Below are 15,151 nucleotides of genomic sequence, written 5' to 3'. Positions count from 1 at the left end.
AATTTACACCATTGGAACCTCATTTGCCAGTAAAAAATATGAGACAGCATTTTAAAATTTTAAAATGCTGTTGATTCTCTCTTCAGCACACCGGTGGGCTAAAGAAGTCAATTTATTTGTCCTTTGAAAACGTGACACATTTTTTACTGTTTGGCCGTGTCGGGTGGTGGAGGGTTACGACACATTTATAAATAACGCGATCTGACCCAAAAACCTATATTATGAATAATATTGGTCGCGAAAGCCTACGTGTTAAACAGAACTCATTTATCAGCGGCTTTGTATTGGCTGGTGGTGATAAATGACAGCTGCATTGTGAACACCCTTCAATGACAAATGTCAAAACTTCGACGGAAAACTTTACGTTTGAATAAAAAAAATTCTCCTTAACCTGCGTATGCAAACGTTCATGAGACTGTTGGCATTCAAAGAGAGATATTCTTCTGACAGTTGACCATCGTGCGGCACGGCAGAACGCAGCCCCCCCCCCCACACAGCCCCCGGTGCTGTCCCGGCCCCGCGACTCGACCTGGGAAGCCCCTGGCCGAGAGCCACGCGGCGGAACTTCCGCCTCTGCTCCACCCCCACGCGTGGCGGTGTCAACACCTCGAGCTCGCTGCTCGAGTCAGAGCGCAGAGACTGCGGCAGGAGCGGCGGCGGCGGCGGCGGCACCACCGCGGAGCTGGGCTTGCAGCGAGCGGTACGTGGTGGTTGCTGTTGCTGTGCCGCATTCATAGCCGTGTCAAACCCACACGGTTTACCAAGTATTCTTGTACGGGGAAGTTGAGCTTTCAGGTCCATACGGCGTGAAGCCGTTTCAATACGGGGGAAAAACGTCTACAGTATTTGTTTTTCTTCCTTGTGATGTCACTTTGTAGGATGAACGTTAAGATGTATAAGGGCACGGGGTGACCATTAAGGTTTGCATTGATCTGTAATAATGTAGGCACTCATTTACACTATGAGATCTCTTTTACCAGTGGCAAAATATAATGGTAGGTTTTTACCCTTTTAACTGGTACAAAACTGACACCTTTATTCAAGGCATCATGTTTGCAATGACCACAACACAAGTAGTCAATAAAGCAAACAAAAAGAAGCAACTCTGATAAGGATAATAGGACAGTGCATATTATTATCCTTATCAGAGTTGCTTCTTTTTGTTTGCTTTATTGACTACTTGTGTTGTGGTCATTGCAAACATGATGCCTTGAATTAAAGGTGTCAGTTTTGTACCAGTTAAAAGGGTAAAAACCTACCATTAATGTAGGCACTGATAAGGGGTTGACAGGTATGGTGGTGGTGGTGGTGCATAGCTGTCAACCCACACGGTTTACCCCGTATTCTTGTACTGTACAGGGAATTTGAGCTTTCAGGTCCATGCGGTGTACAGCCGTTTCAATACGGGCACAGAAAACATGTTTGTGTGTCTTTGTGTTTCTCCCTTGTGAGGGGTCTTTGTCGGATGAACGTTGAAATTTTTAAGGGGCACGGGGTGACCAATAAGGTCTAAATTGGTCTGTGATAAGGTAGGGCGCTAACAAGGGGTTGGCAGGTAACGCAGTATTGTAGTTATTAGTCTCGCTGCTGATACGCGACTGGCGGGAGTGGCCCGCAACAGGTGGCAAGCAAAGAGCCGAAAGCCAGGCGGTGGGAAGCTTTAGGAGTGACACTGTTCACCTCTACATCTTCTCTGCCTCATATTTATTGCGCTCACGATTATTGTCGTCGGGATGACGATGGTCACCATCAGGGTGGTGATGCTGTATCTGCGACCGAGGCTCCCTGACGAGAATACAGCGTTGGAGCGGCGCCGCGGCAGTGATTAAGCGCAACAGCCATGCCAACTCGCGCCTGAGTTCTATTCCAGCCACTCCACACCAAGCCATCACCACACCAAGACAAATGCGTCTTGGTGTGGTGATGGCTACATCATCTCCCCTCGAACGCCGTTCATTAGTCTCGTCAAGGCTATACGATGAATCGTTGACTGCGTAGGCATGTTTATGTCACGTTTATCTGTAGTATTCGTGTTTATTGTAACTGGGTTTTCTGTCGCTGTTTGTTTCCGTGCACTGGCTGAGCACAGCCCCAAAAGGCTCAACGTTAAGCGGCCAGCAACACTTATCAACGTTGTAATGGACAAGATAATATACGTTTCTTGAATAGACGCTGTGGTGCAGATGCCTCCATGCCTCGGACACTGGCCATTGATCTGATGTACTCAACCACAGAGTACTGTGCCCCATTTTTTGGCAAAGAGTTACCATGTGTTTCTTGAATTGAGCAAGGATATAAGAACTAAAATATAATTGTAAACATCCCATCAGGTACACGACCTTCTGGGGGTGCTTCATTCAGAATAAATTGTACCATACAGTATCGGCAAACTCTGGACTGATCTCGACCAAGAACAGTGGTTCTTAACCTGGGGTGCACGATGCCTTTTCGGGGGGTGCGAGACGTGGCCAGATTGTTTTTTTAAAGTAAATCGTCGAAACACAAATTAAGCACGGGCACGTGAGTACAACTACATGTACTTCTCGATGTAAAGCTTTCGTGACTGCAGGGATTCATCTTCTTGGTTCTTTCGGTACGTGACTTTACCGAAAGAACCAAGAAGATACATGTACTTCGTTTCATCAAACCTATGTATTAACATTATACATTTTTTTTTTACGATTAAGAAGCAAAGGGGGGCAAGGCTGTAGTAAAGGTCAAGAACCACTGACCTAGAGATGTCTCATCAGCAGTCAGGCTTGTGTACAAAATACATTTTCCGTGGAGGGACAGATATATGAAGTTGTAGTCTACTTTTTGATATTTGTTATATTCTCCACAACAATGCTAATTATAATTTTGTAATATATAACATTTTTGCAAAAAAGTGATAATCATTCTGTATAATACCAGGTTCAAGCAAGCCTGACTGCAAATGAGACTGTCGAAACCACCAAACATGACAACAGCGTTACAACCAGGGCTGAATTTGTGTTTTACGTACTGTAGTAATATTTGGTTTAGCACGGAACAAAAACAAACGTATTCGATGCAGCAGCCAGATTCGTGATACAGCCGTTCCAGAACAGGTCAGATTAAATTTTTTCACCAAGCAGATGATTTTAATGTGGCTAAGAATAACAGTGTTAAATATAATGCGAGAAAATGTGGAATTGCCAGTGTTACGTGATTTTGTCATTGGGTTTTTTTTTATTTGAACGTGACCAGGTTTTTGTCATTGCATTGAGAATGTATTCAAGTCAGTGGTGATAGTTAAGTATCAGCCTGTTGGGTAGCTAAATGTATATTGTAATTTAAATTAGTGTGATGCGTAATGTGGACTGTCATTTGCAAGGGAATGGATCGTATGTTCAGTGTAAGATAAATAATTAATAAAGATAAAAAAATAATGTTGGAGACCAAGCAGAGCCTTGTGGAATGCCAGTTTTCTGTGAAGTTATAAGATTGACTACCATAAACCACCGCATGTTATTGATCAATTACAAAGCTTGAAATCCAAACTTTCAGACTTCAGTTGATGCCACAGAGTAGGATGTACATTCGTGCAGGATGCCAGCCAAAAATCATTTTAAAATGTCAGGGACTGATCATAGACCCTTATATTTTTCAACTCTTGAGCCCCAAACATGAGTTACATATGCTAATGGGTCATCTGCAAATTCATGCTTAATGGAACCTATACTGATGGTCAATGATAAATAATGACACCAAGTGATAGAGGAGATTTAACATCGTAATGGAGCGAAGGTGAGAGGACAATGTGCATACAAAATGAATGATCCAAATTGGGGATTGGCAGGAGCCGCTCAACTTGTCAAGTCGGTACAGTGTGGGCACTATTGAGTAGAGCTTGAAGAGCCTCTCACGAACTGGTGCAAGTTCTGGAGCACACATTGTTAAGCACAATGTCTGGTATACCACAATGGGACCACAAGTTTTGGTGGCAACCAGTCAAACCGGTTGGTTTTCTGGTATAGCTTGGGTGAACTGAAAACCGGTTTTACCAGTTATGAATTGTGTGATATCGCGTTGGCAGTAGTGCACAAGCACAACTCAACACATTCATCAATAACACTGCCTTAAATGGAAAACAAAATATTAAGCGGCGTTACTGACGAAGTGTTGCATTTTTTGTTATCAGTTATGATTCCATTGGTCTTGTCAGTTTTCTTTCTGGTTAAACATTTGCCAAAATGGTTCAAATTTGTATGTCACGCAATACAGTGTTAGAAAAACGTTGTCTGGCTGGTTGATCTGGGTGGATTCCTGTCCGGCTGGGTGTCGAGTTCCAAAGTGCACGTGCGTGGTGTGACGTCACCACGCATGATCGGCGAATGCTACATCATTATATTTGATAATTGGTTCTTTACCCTTCTATCTGGCAACAAAACTGACACCTTTTTACAAGGAGTCATGTTTGAATAGACCGCAATACCTGCAGTCATAATACAAACAAAAGAACATAACTCTGATAATGTGCACTGTCCTTGAAGTTGATTGGTCCACACCCGAGACAGCTTTCCTTAGAGCCTAGTCTCACATGGGTTGGACCAGATGACGCCAAAAGGCGCACAACTCAACGACAATGCACCATCAGAGTATGAGAGCTCGGGGCAAGCATCTACACTATGGGAACCTCATTTGCCAGTAAAAATATGATAATTGGTTCTTTACCCTTCTATCTGGCAACAAAACTGACACCTTTTTACAAGGAGTCATGTTTGAATAGACCGCAATACCTGCAGTCATAATACAAACAAAAGAACATAACTCTGATAATGTGCACTGTCCTTGAAGTTGATTGGTCCACACCCGAGACAGCTTTCCTTAGAGCCTAGTCTCACATGGGTTGGACCAGATGACGCCAAAAGGCGCACAACTCAACGACAATGCACCATCAGAGTATGAGAGCTCGGGGCAAGCATCTACACTATGGGAACCTCATTTGCCTTTTGCAGTCTATGTGTTTTGAAGTATCTCTTATGATTTTGCATATTCCTGTCCTTGTTTGGTCTTTTAATCGTATGATTGTTTTGTTCTTGTGATATATTTGTCAATTTGAATAATGGTTTCCTTAAAGGCATTCTCTGAATTGCTGAAGGCAGAATAGATTTTGTTCGATGACATATTGTACCTTATAATGCAATTGATTGACACCCTTGCAACCTTCCACGTGTTTTGTTCTGTTGCTCTTCATGATTATTTTGCTTTTATTCACCCAATGCATAGTGGTCTGAATTTATGTACTGTAGTGAGTTCTGGATCATCAATCAACATGACTGCTTTAAGTTTAATTTTAGCAAGTACAGTGAGGTTGAAAATGGGTGCTGAACCCCAGATATGACACCTGTATTCCAACTTTGGGCAAATTTGTGCATATGTTCGTTTGGAGTTAAAGACGGCTTTGGCACAGAAAATAAAACCAATATTCTCCTATGTCTCCTTAGCCAAATTAGCAACATAGCCATTGTATAGTTATGCATTATCATAAATTAGTTAAATGTTAGTATTAAGATATGCAAAATTAGAAACATATGAGCTAGATAGTGGCATTCATAATTCTGCAATTCACTCCAGTCACTTGCGTTTTGTTCCAACTACCTGGCTACAGGTCAAAACACTTCATTTTCTGCTCCTTCCCTCACTGCGTGACTTCAGAATGCATTTCCATACAGTATTCTCTTTCCCTAGATTATATCAGTGTGTTTGGTGTTTGGTATTCATACTAACTGTGTATTTCGTATCCATGACTAATTTTTGTTCATCTTGATTTAGGTTTTGATATATACCAATCGTTATATTACTTTTTTAGCCGTGGCAGTAGGGCCCATTAGGTAATTTCTCATTAATGCTAGAGTACCTTTATGCTTAGCACAGATCTTATCTGGATGCCATTCGAGTCGGTTTTATTACACAGGTCAACAAAAAAAAACATTTTTTTCTGGCCTGGACTTTTGCAGCTGTTTTAGACTAATTTCAGGGTGCTGATTCCAAATCTGATATCAGATTTGCTCTATCACATCTCATTTTTATGCTATCGGCATACCCCATTTCCCTTGATTTTACCCGAAATTAACTGTCACTTATGATTGCAAGTTGTTGCGAGTCAGTGGCTGCTTTAGTGTTAAAATATGGTGCTGTATTTTTAGGATAGTGTGTTTATAATATACTGTAATTTTATGTAGATATCCACATTTATTTAATATTTTTCTTCTGCAGTTTTTATTGAAAATGCAATATTTGATATCTCAAAAACCTGATGTGATAGACAAAAACTGATGCCAGATTTGGAATCAGCAACCCAAAATTACCTTAAAACCGTTGGAATACCTTATTCCAGAAAAAGTGTGTTGACCAGTGTTATCAATTATAATTGTCTTCATGTGCAGTAGTTTATGTTCATAATCCACTCGGTCACGATCATTTGTTACCTAGTTGCGAACCATTTATCAGCAGTTATCCCATAGTCTATTTGCCTTCTCTATTGCTTAGATCTAGGACAGCCCAGGTTTGGAATTTAAACTTTTTTAGTTTTCTAGCCAAATTTGCCTGAAAAGGGCTAAGCGAGCTCTGTCTACCCCGTTGTGAACTAAAAGTTCCTTCCCTTAGCGACCTTACAGGTTCAACCTAGATGTTCGAGCACCTAGTTCCTGTCAGTATTTTCTGTCGGCTGTTTACCAACAAGAGGGCTTGTTTACTCAACATCTTAACACCCACAGTATTGCCAGAAATGGTAAATCATATTTTTATTCCGACACCTTGATACCGGGAAAAAGAGTCCCTTAGATACTGAAATTCTGTTTTCATCTCACAGAGACTAGCTGACACATAGACCTGTGGAAATGTATATGCTCGACCAATTTAGCATTCAAAGTTGATGAAGGCTATAAAGTAAACATAACGTTGTCTGAAACCACAAAATACATTTTTAGAAAAGGGATAAATAAAAACACTTGACCCGTTTCAAATTACGGTATGTGATGAATGGTCAGTTTTGTTGGAATCAATCCTGGTTAACTTCTAGATGTTATAGATAAGGGTCTTAGCTCGAGGAAAATTTATATAATACCTACAACGTCTCCTTCATATAGCTCCACAATGAAAAACAAAAAGTGTGTTTTACAAAACCCATTGTCCTCCACCCAGTTCTTCTTGGGAGTGCACAATTCCAGCAGCTTTGATTATATCAATTCTGCTAGAATAATGCACTCACATCTTTTGTTTAATGGCATTTTATCGAAAATATCATCAATGCTGCTGGAAGTATGCACTCCCGGAATCGGGCCGATGGGTTGTGTAAAAATACTTATTTTTTTATGGGTAGGTTGTCATTGCCAAAAAAACATGTAAATTTCCTTGCAGTTTGCATGTCTCTTCGATATTTGGTAGCAGAAGTTTTACCTGAATAAGGAACCAGGGGATGGGTGTTGGTTTCAGTGCTTCAATTATGATAAGAGTGTATCTAGAAAAAATATGACCAATTGCTATTCCAGTGTAATTGCTTTTTCCCTCATTGTATCCACAAAACCTGTTATTTGCAAGGATTGGGGTTTCCAGGATTGTTTAATGTTATCTGATGATTCTTCAAGATTTGCCCGTAGATTAATGTGGTACCAAAGAAAGTAATTGTGAAGGAGATGTCACAGCCATGGAAAATTCTAACAGCTGTGCCATCTGTCTCATTCCTCAATCACAGCTCCCACAGCTGTTCCACCCTCCTGCCTCAACTGAGCTCCATCTGTGTTCCCACAGCTCTGCAAGGAGGGACCGGTTCCTTCATTGGCTGTGACTCCGCAAGCTGAGCACGCAGAGCCATGGGTAAAGGTTTGTGCACTATCAAGGACACGGGGTCAGATAAGCCCTGATAGCACCTTAACCAGCAGTCATGGGGTCACGGGCTCACGGGCTCAGGCTCTTCAACACACATACACTAGCATGTGAACCTACAGCCTGTGTGTTTGGTCCTATAAACAGATATGGTCTGAGTACTCAGCCCTGAGGTATTGCCTCTACACACTGACCCTTACCTTTATGATTGTTTTTACATCCCTATAAACAGTACTAAATAGGCCAAAGAAACGAGATGCACTGCTTGCAGAAGAACAAGGCTGTTTCTGGGTTGGATAGAGCACAACGGAAAATATTTGTAACCTCGTAGTACTAAGTTAAACATATGTTGAACACCACAAAAAACGGCCCCGCTAGAATTTAATGTGTCCATATGTTGCAGGTTTTCTGACATCCAGGACCTTTGTCAGTGTTAACATCATGCCTTTCTCACTGATGAGTTTTCACGAATTCTAGTAGCACATGAGATATTGGCACTTAGTGCTCCCTAGCCATTGACAATTATGACATGTCAGGACTTTGGGAAATGAGGCGTTAATTTACCATTATCTTGCATGCCATACTCACCCTACTTGGCCACCAGTTAGAAACTGTGGATGACATTAACCCTTGGCACCACCACTATCCTGCTGCTAACTGGTGGGAAATTAACCAGATATCCTGCCTCATTTAACTTAGTGGACAATGTGTGCGCTAGTATCGTTCAGTTACACAACACTACATTCTACAGATTTTGGAGAAAATGCCAAAATGGATGAATAAAAGTGAGTGCCCTGGTGAAGTTTAATAAAATTGAGCTGGGAGACAAAGATAATAGGAAGTAGTGTGTCAGTTTCAAGTTATTTTGTGAAAGAAACTGTTAAAGGTGGTTTTATTTTTTGCTCCCCAGCAGTATTTGTACTTGACTGAGTGTATGCACAGTATCACGGTATATTCAGAACAAAGCCTGTAAGAAACTGCAGTTACAAATGTAGCGGCATCGGTGTGCGCAGAGTGCGATTGCCACTACTTACAGCCCCGTTGGGCCAAGGTAACCCCCAGCGTAGCTTGGGATGGGAGGTGCAGACCCCAGACCCCCCCCCCAAAAGGGGGGCTGCGGGAAAATTTCACACTCCAGGCCCCTCTAGACGGTTCCAGAAGGGAGGAGTGGCTAGGGGCGGAGTGAGCCAGGAGCCAGTATAAAAGCCGGACCCCTGAACGGGACCGGCAGTTGTCCACCTGAAGATTTAAGAGACTGCCCTGAAGACAGCCCTGAAGACCTAGGAGCCAGAGCCGGACCCGAGGACCTTAGCTGGGTCAGGTCCGAGCAGCCTGGCTGATAGGACCCGAGGACCTTGGCTGGGTCGGGTCAGATAGCCTCCCTAGAACCCGATAGCGGAGGACCCTATAGACATTAGCTCCGCCAGTGAGGAGGATATACCTCCCTAGTGTAATGGGTGTGAAGTATTGGAAATGACGGCAGGAAACTCCTTTGACGGGAACACACTTCTTTTATTAAATCTTGACTTGAACGATACAACGCGTGGCCTCTCTTCTTCACAGTACGGTCACCATACAACGATACAACTCGTGACCTCTTCTCTCCGCTCCACACTTCTCTCGACTCCCGTAGATTCTGTGCTGCTGGCTCTCTGTGCCTCGTGTAGACTCCGCGCCTCGGCTACACTCTTCTCTCGTCTCGTGTAGACTCTGCGCCTCTGCTACACTCTTTACTCGTCTCGTGTAGACCTTACGCCTCCGCTACACTCTTCACTCGTCTCGTGTAGACTTTACACATCTGGCTACACACTCTTCAGTACCCGTCTCGTGTAGACCTTACAACTCCGGCTACACACTCTTCAGTACCTATCTCGTGTAGACCTTATACTCTCTCTGGCTACACAGTATGCATTACTCGGCTCGTGTAGACCTTACACTCTCTCTGGCTACACCGTATGCATTACTCGGCTCGTGTAGACCTTACACTCTCTCTGGCTACACCCTGTACATTACTCTCCATTACTCTACATTACTCTCCATTACTCTCCTCTCCGGGCTCTATCTCTGCACCTTCGTCTTCATTCCTAGATGGTTCCACTTCCTCCCTCTACTCCTCTGTGCATCACCTTATATACCCCTTCCTCCCGGGAGACGGAGCGGATGCGGACCTCAACGTCGGCACCGCTCCTCAGTTACCCAATCACCATGCGCTATCTCTACGATCCGTTTCCGCCCAGCGCGTGTTTCCACTCCTCGACCAATCACACCGCGCTGCCACCCGATCACTCCCTCTCAGCGCGTCACCGGCACACAGCCAATCAGCAGCACTACCCCCACCCGCGCTGACGCCTGCTCCTCCCCGTCAGCGCGCGTCACCACACACACACCCGTACATACGCGCTGGCACACGACGTATACCCCCAGCGCGTATCACCACTACATCACCCCCTCCCACATAGCTCGCAGCCGGCCCGGCTGCTAACAACAACCAACCGCAACGATAAAACGACAACCCAAACCAAAAAAAAAACCCCGTAACCCCCCAGTGTGCCCCGTAACATAACAAGAACAACAACAACAAGAACTATGTACAAATTGACAACGAACACAAGAAAAGTCAACAACAACACAATACACGCGAATTCCAGAAAACGAACGTGCCCAGCGTCCCTGCGACTACACGCAGTGACGAGGCGCTCCAACTGCCCCGACTCCTCACGAGGCGGGTCACGCAAAGTAGCGCGACCTGGCGCGAGTCCATCTGGCAGGTCCGTCGTATGGGGCGGGACACTGACGACCATCCGGCGGTTCCGGCAGCTCCAGACGGCGCGGAACGGGCCTGAAAGGGCCGGCCCCGCCGCGGAGATCCAGCCGCCGGTGGCCGGCAGCTGTCAGTTCCGAGACACCTGGGAGCAGATCAGGCGAAAATACGTGTGGATCAGGCAGAGACATTTCCCCCTCTGGGTCGCCAGTCACGTCACACGCTCGGCCCTCACGACACAAGGGGAGGCCATATGGAGGCGAGAACGGTTTCAGTCGGGAGGGGTGAACGTACCAACGGCGCTTTCCCCACTTTATCTGAACGCACTGGGGCCGTGCAACGCGCACGACCTCCACGGGTCCCCTCCACGGTCTCAACAATTTAGGCGACGTAGCCAAGGGTGCCTGAGGGCAATGCAGCCAAGCCCTGTCACCTGGTTTCCATTCGTGCATGGACACCTTCCGTGCCCGCAACCGTTCATTAGCAATTTGGCGAGCCCGCGAATTAAGCCGTGCGGCCTCCCTCGCCTCTGTCAGCTTGTGAATATTAAACTTAATATGTTCTGCCAATTTAGAATTATTTCGTGGAGCGGACAGGCCAAGTTGCGTTTCCATTGGCGGGTCAGCTTCCCGACCGTACATCAAGTGGAATGGGGAAAACCCCGTAGCTGCATGGGGGGCCATTCTATACGCGGCAAGGACCCCCGGGACCTGCAGGTCCCAATCAACATGTGCCTCACACACCTGCTGGCACAGCATGGAAGTTAAAGTTTTATGAAGTCTCTCCACCATCCCGTCTGTCTGCGGGTGGTACGGGGAGGTACGCACCTTCTTGGTACCCAACAGATCGCACACCTCTTGCAACAATTTACTCGAAAATTTTTTACCTTGGTCGGTGGCAGGCGTTCGGGAGCCCCCTTGTCCAGGACATAGCCCTGGACGAAGGCGTCCGTCACAGCCGCTGCCGACTGGTTAGCGAGAGGCCACGCCATAGGCCATCGGGTAAAGTATTCGACCCCCACTAACAAGTATTTATTCCTTCTCGGCGTGACTGGAAAGGGCCCCAAAATATCGAGTGCAACGAGCTCGTTAGTGCGCGAGACCTGAATAGATTGCAGCGGTGGATTAGCTGCCACGGGCGGTGGTTTACGTCTGGCGCACTCAACGCACCCCTTCAGAATATTTACCACATCACTTCCCATTCCCGGCCAGTAATAGTCACGCTGAAGCAGGGCAAGCGTCTTGTTAACTCCCAAATGCAAGAGGCGTTCGTGGGCCGCCAAGACAACCCTCCCCCTTACAGCGGAAGGCACCACGAGTGCGTTCCGCCGGGACAAACTGTCCCATCTTAATAACATGCCCTGCTTAAGTACATAGGAGCCGGTGCGCTCCTGGTCCCCCTCGGGACCCCCCACCTTGCGGCGCAATGCTAGCAGCGAGCTGTCCGCCATCTGAAAACGGCCCCATTCGCTGAGCGACAACGAGAGCAGCGAGTCCCGACCCTGAGAGGCAGTGGAATCATCCACGATCGGTGCGCCCGCTGTCGCAGCCAGTGCCCCCATCTCCCCCGCAAGCGTCGGTTTACAGCGTGCCGATCCCGACAAACACGCGCATTCATTACAAGGCAACAACCGCGACAGGCAATCGGCATTTGTGTGTCGCAACCCCTTACGGTACGTAGTCGTAAACTGATAGTCCTGGAGGACTTCCAACCACCGCGACAACTGGCCCGAGGGTTGGGCGACCCTCAATGAATACTGTAGCGCCGCGTGGTCCGTTCGGACCGTAAAGTGACGACCATAGAGATATGGTCTGAACTGTTGCACAAAAAAGACAATGGCAAGCAGCTCGCGACGGGTGACGCAGTAGCGCTGCTCCGCCGGAGACAACACCCTACTACCGTAGGCGACAACTCTTTCGACACCCCCGACGACTTGGGATAGCACCCCCCCAATGCCCGTGTTGCTAGCATCCGTGTCCAGCAAAAAGGGACTCGCAAAATCGGGATGACACAAGGGTGGGGCACCCACCAAGGCGTCCCGGAGGGAGCGAAACGCGGCTTCCTCCTCCGGCCCCATTTGAACTTCACTCCCTTCGCCGTTAGAGCGTGCAAGGGTTTTGCAATAGTGGCGAAGTGCTCAACGAACCGCCGGTAATAAGAAGCAAACCCGATGAAACTACGCACGTCGGAAACGGACGTAGGTGTCGGCCAAGAACCGACACAATCCGTCTTCGCGGGATCGGTGGAGATCCCCGAAGAATCGACAATGTGACCCAAGTATCTAACCGACTTACGAAGGAGGTGACATTTGGCCGGTTTAAATTTTAGTTTAGCCGATCGCATTCGCAAGAACACCCCTCTCAATCGCTGGAGGTGTTCCTCAAATGTTTTACTGAAAACAATGACATCGTCCATATAAATCAAGCATGTATCCCACTGCAAGCCCGACAAAACCAACTCCATAAGTCGCTGAAACGTCGCTGGAGAGGAGTGAAGTCCCATGGGTAACCGGTTAAACTGGAACAGCCCCCCTGGAGTCCGAAATGCTGTCTTAGGTTTCGACTCTTCGTCGAGTGGCAACTGCCAAAACCCCGATAACAAATCAAGAGTCGAAAAATATCGCGCACCAGACAATGCATCGAGGGACTCATCCATCCTGGGGAGCGGATACGCGTCAGCCACAGAGATCTTATTCAGGCGACGGAAATCAACGCAGAATCGCAGGGACCCGTCCTGCTTCTTAACCAGCACAATAGGCGCTCCCCACGGGCTGGAGGAGGGCGAAATAATATCGGCTTCTAACATTTCGTTAACAGCCGACTGAACATGTTCCTTCTCCGCAGGACTCAGTCGGAAGGGATTTAGCCTGACCGGCGCCGCATCGCCCGTTTCAATGTGGTGGTGCAACAAATCCGTGCACCCAATGTCATACCTATGTTTACTGAACACATCAGAAAATTCTATGAGCAACTCGCGCAGCGCACCCAACTGCACCGCCGACAAATCGTCCGAGGCGGCGCATAGCGAATGGACCCACTCAAGGTCCTCCCTTGTCTCAACGTTCTGCGCGGGGCTCGAGGCCACCTGCGCAACCAACCCATCATCCACAGGGACCCGCGCCGCGTGAGCCAGCACGGTGCCCTGTTGAATGACAGCTGGCCGCGACCCCGCGTTCAAAACCATTACAAACGGATCCCTGTCAGCCCGCACCAAAGTGTGAGCCACCGATAAATCAAGACCCCCGACAGCCTTGTTAGAAGGACCCAAATGCACACTTTGTTCCGAAGCCTCCCTCACCCATGGTTTCCGCAACCGGAGGGGAATTAACATCTGTGAACCCGGGGGCACATGCACGGTCTGTGTCGCCACCGCTTGTATCGTAGCGCACGCCGTCCGAATGTCAGTAGGGCTCGTCAAAAATGCAATCCGGCGACCCGATGGCAGTTCAATGCATCGTTGATCGATAAGAATTTTAATGGGCATTTTAGCCAAAAAATCAGTGCCCAAAAGACAAGGAACCGCCAAAGAAGACGAAACGAAAACGGGTCCCGACAATTTGATATCTCCAATGCAAATGGACGCCCTAACCTGACCGATAATGCCCAACGATCCCCCATTAGCGGCGTAAAATGGCACATCTACCGGGAGCAGCGGACGACATTGGACTGGAAGAATATTTTAAATGAGGTCCGATATAATAGTTGCCGACGCCCCCGTGTCCACTAACACCCTAATCTCGACCCCATCAATAGATCCCGTTACAACGGACGAACCCGCCGAAGCAGCCACAATTCTATCCCCCAATTCCGCCCATTCAATATCTCCCTGGTCCCGGCCGAACCCCTCTCGCCGAACCGAATCCCCGAACCTTAACCGGCCCTCCTCCGCCGCGACGCGGCGTCCCATGTGTGTCGAGTATACAGGCCGAGCGTGTGAGGTGCCGCGACTTGCCGGGGATTGTAGAGATGACTTGGGCTCTCGGTCGTCGTCCAGCCGAGCCCCCATGGCGCGCTGACGCGGAGCGCGGCACCCGGACGCCACGTGGCCCCGGAGGCCGCAGTTATAGCACGTGACGAGGGTCGGAGTTGATCTCGGTTGCTCCGACTTTCGGCCCGATCGCAGAGGCGACCGAGCCCCCGGCCTCCAGTCCCCTGGTCGTCCCGCGGCGAACGCCTCCTCTCGTGGGCTGACGACTTGGGGTTCGGTGACCACCGAACCCGGAGCTGCGACGACGGCAGCGTTGCAAACAACTCCTTGTTTCCGTTGTAGGGCCTCGTGCGCTTGAATACTCGTGGCGACTCTCAAAGAAGAAATATCAATCTCGTCAGCTGTGTTGATAGGGACCCCCAGGTCCTGCGCCAACTTAAGCAGCTGCTCCAAGACCATCGCGTCTTGGCCCTCCTCGTCCATCCGAGGGAACGCAGCATCGGCAAGAGCCAGCAACGCCGTGCGATAGGCCAGCGCGGTCTCCGTGTCCGCTTTCCGTCTTGCGTAGAAATGATGGCGGCACGCCGAGGGAGGTCCGTAGACCCTGGCCAACAG

General features: G+C 47.8%; 1 long non-coding RNA gene across 1 annotated transcript in view; it reads left to right on the top strand.

Moving 5' to 3' along the window:
• Positions 1–653: 653 nt before the first annotated feature.
• LOC144951890 (uncharacterized) overlaps positions 654–15,151 on the top strand; it is a 57,776-nt gene continuing 43,278 nt past the window's right edge. Inside the window, exons 1-2 of the long non-coding RNA XR_013640544.1 lie at positions 654–700; positions 7,774–7,839. This is a non-coding gene — a long non-coding RNA (uncharacterized LOC144951890). The remainder of the gene's footprint in view (positions 701–7,773; positions 7,840–15,151) is intronic.

This window comes from Lampetra fluviatilis, chromosome 3, assembly GCF_964198595.1.
Source record: "Lampetra fluviatilis chromosome 3, kcLamFluv1.1, whole genome shotgun sequence".
NCBI classification, from domain to species: Eukaryota; Metazoa; Chordata; class Hyperoartia; order Petromyzontiformes; family Petromyzontidae; genus Lampetra; species Lampetra fluviatilis.
This window is presented reverse-complemented; position numbering and strand designations above follow the sequence as displayed.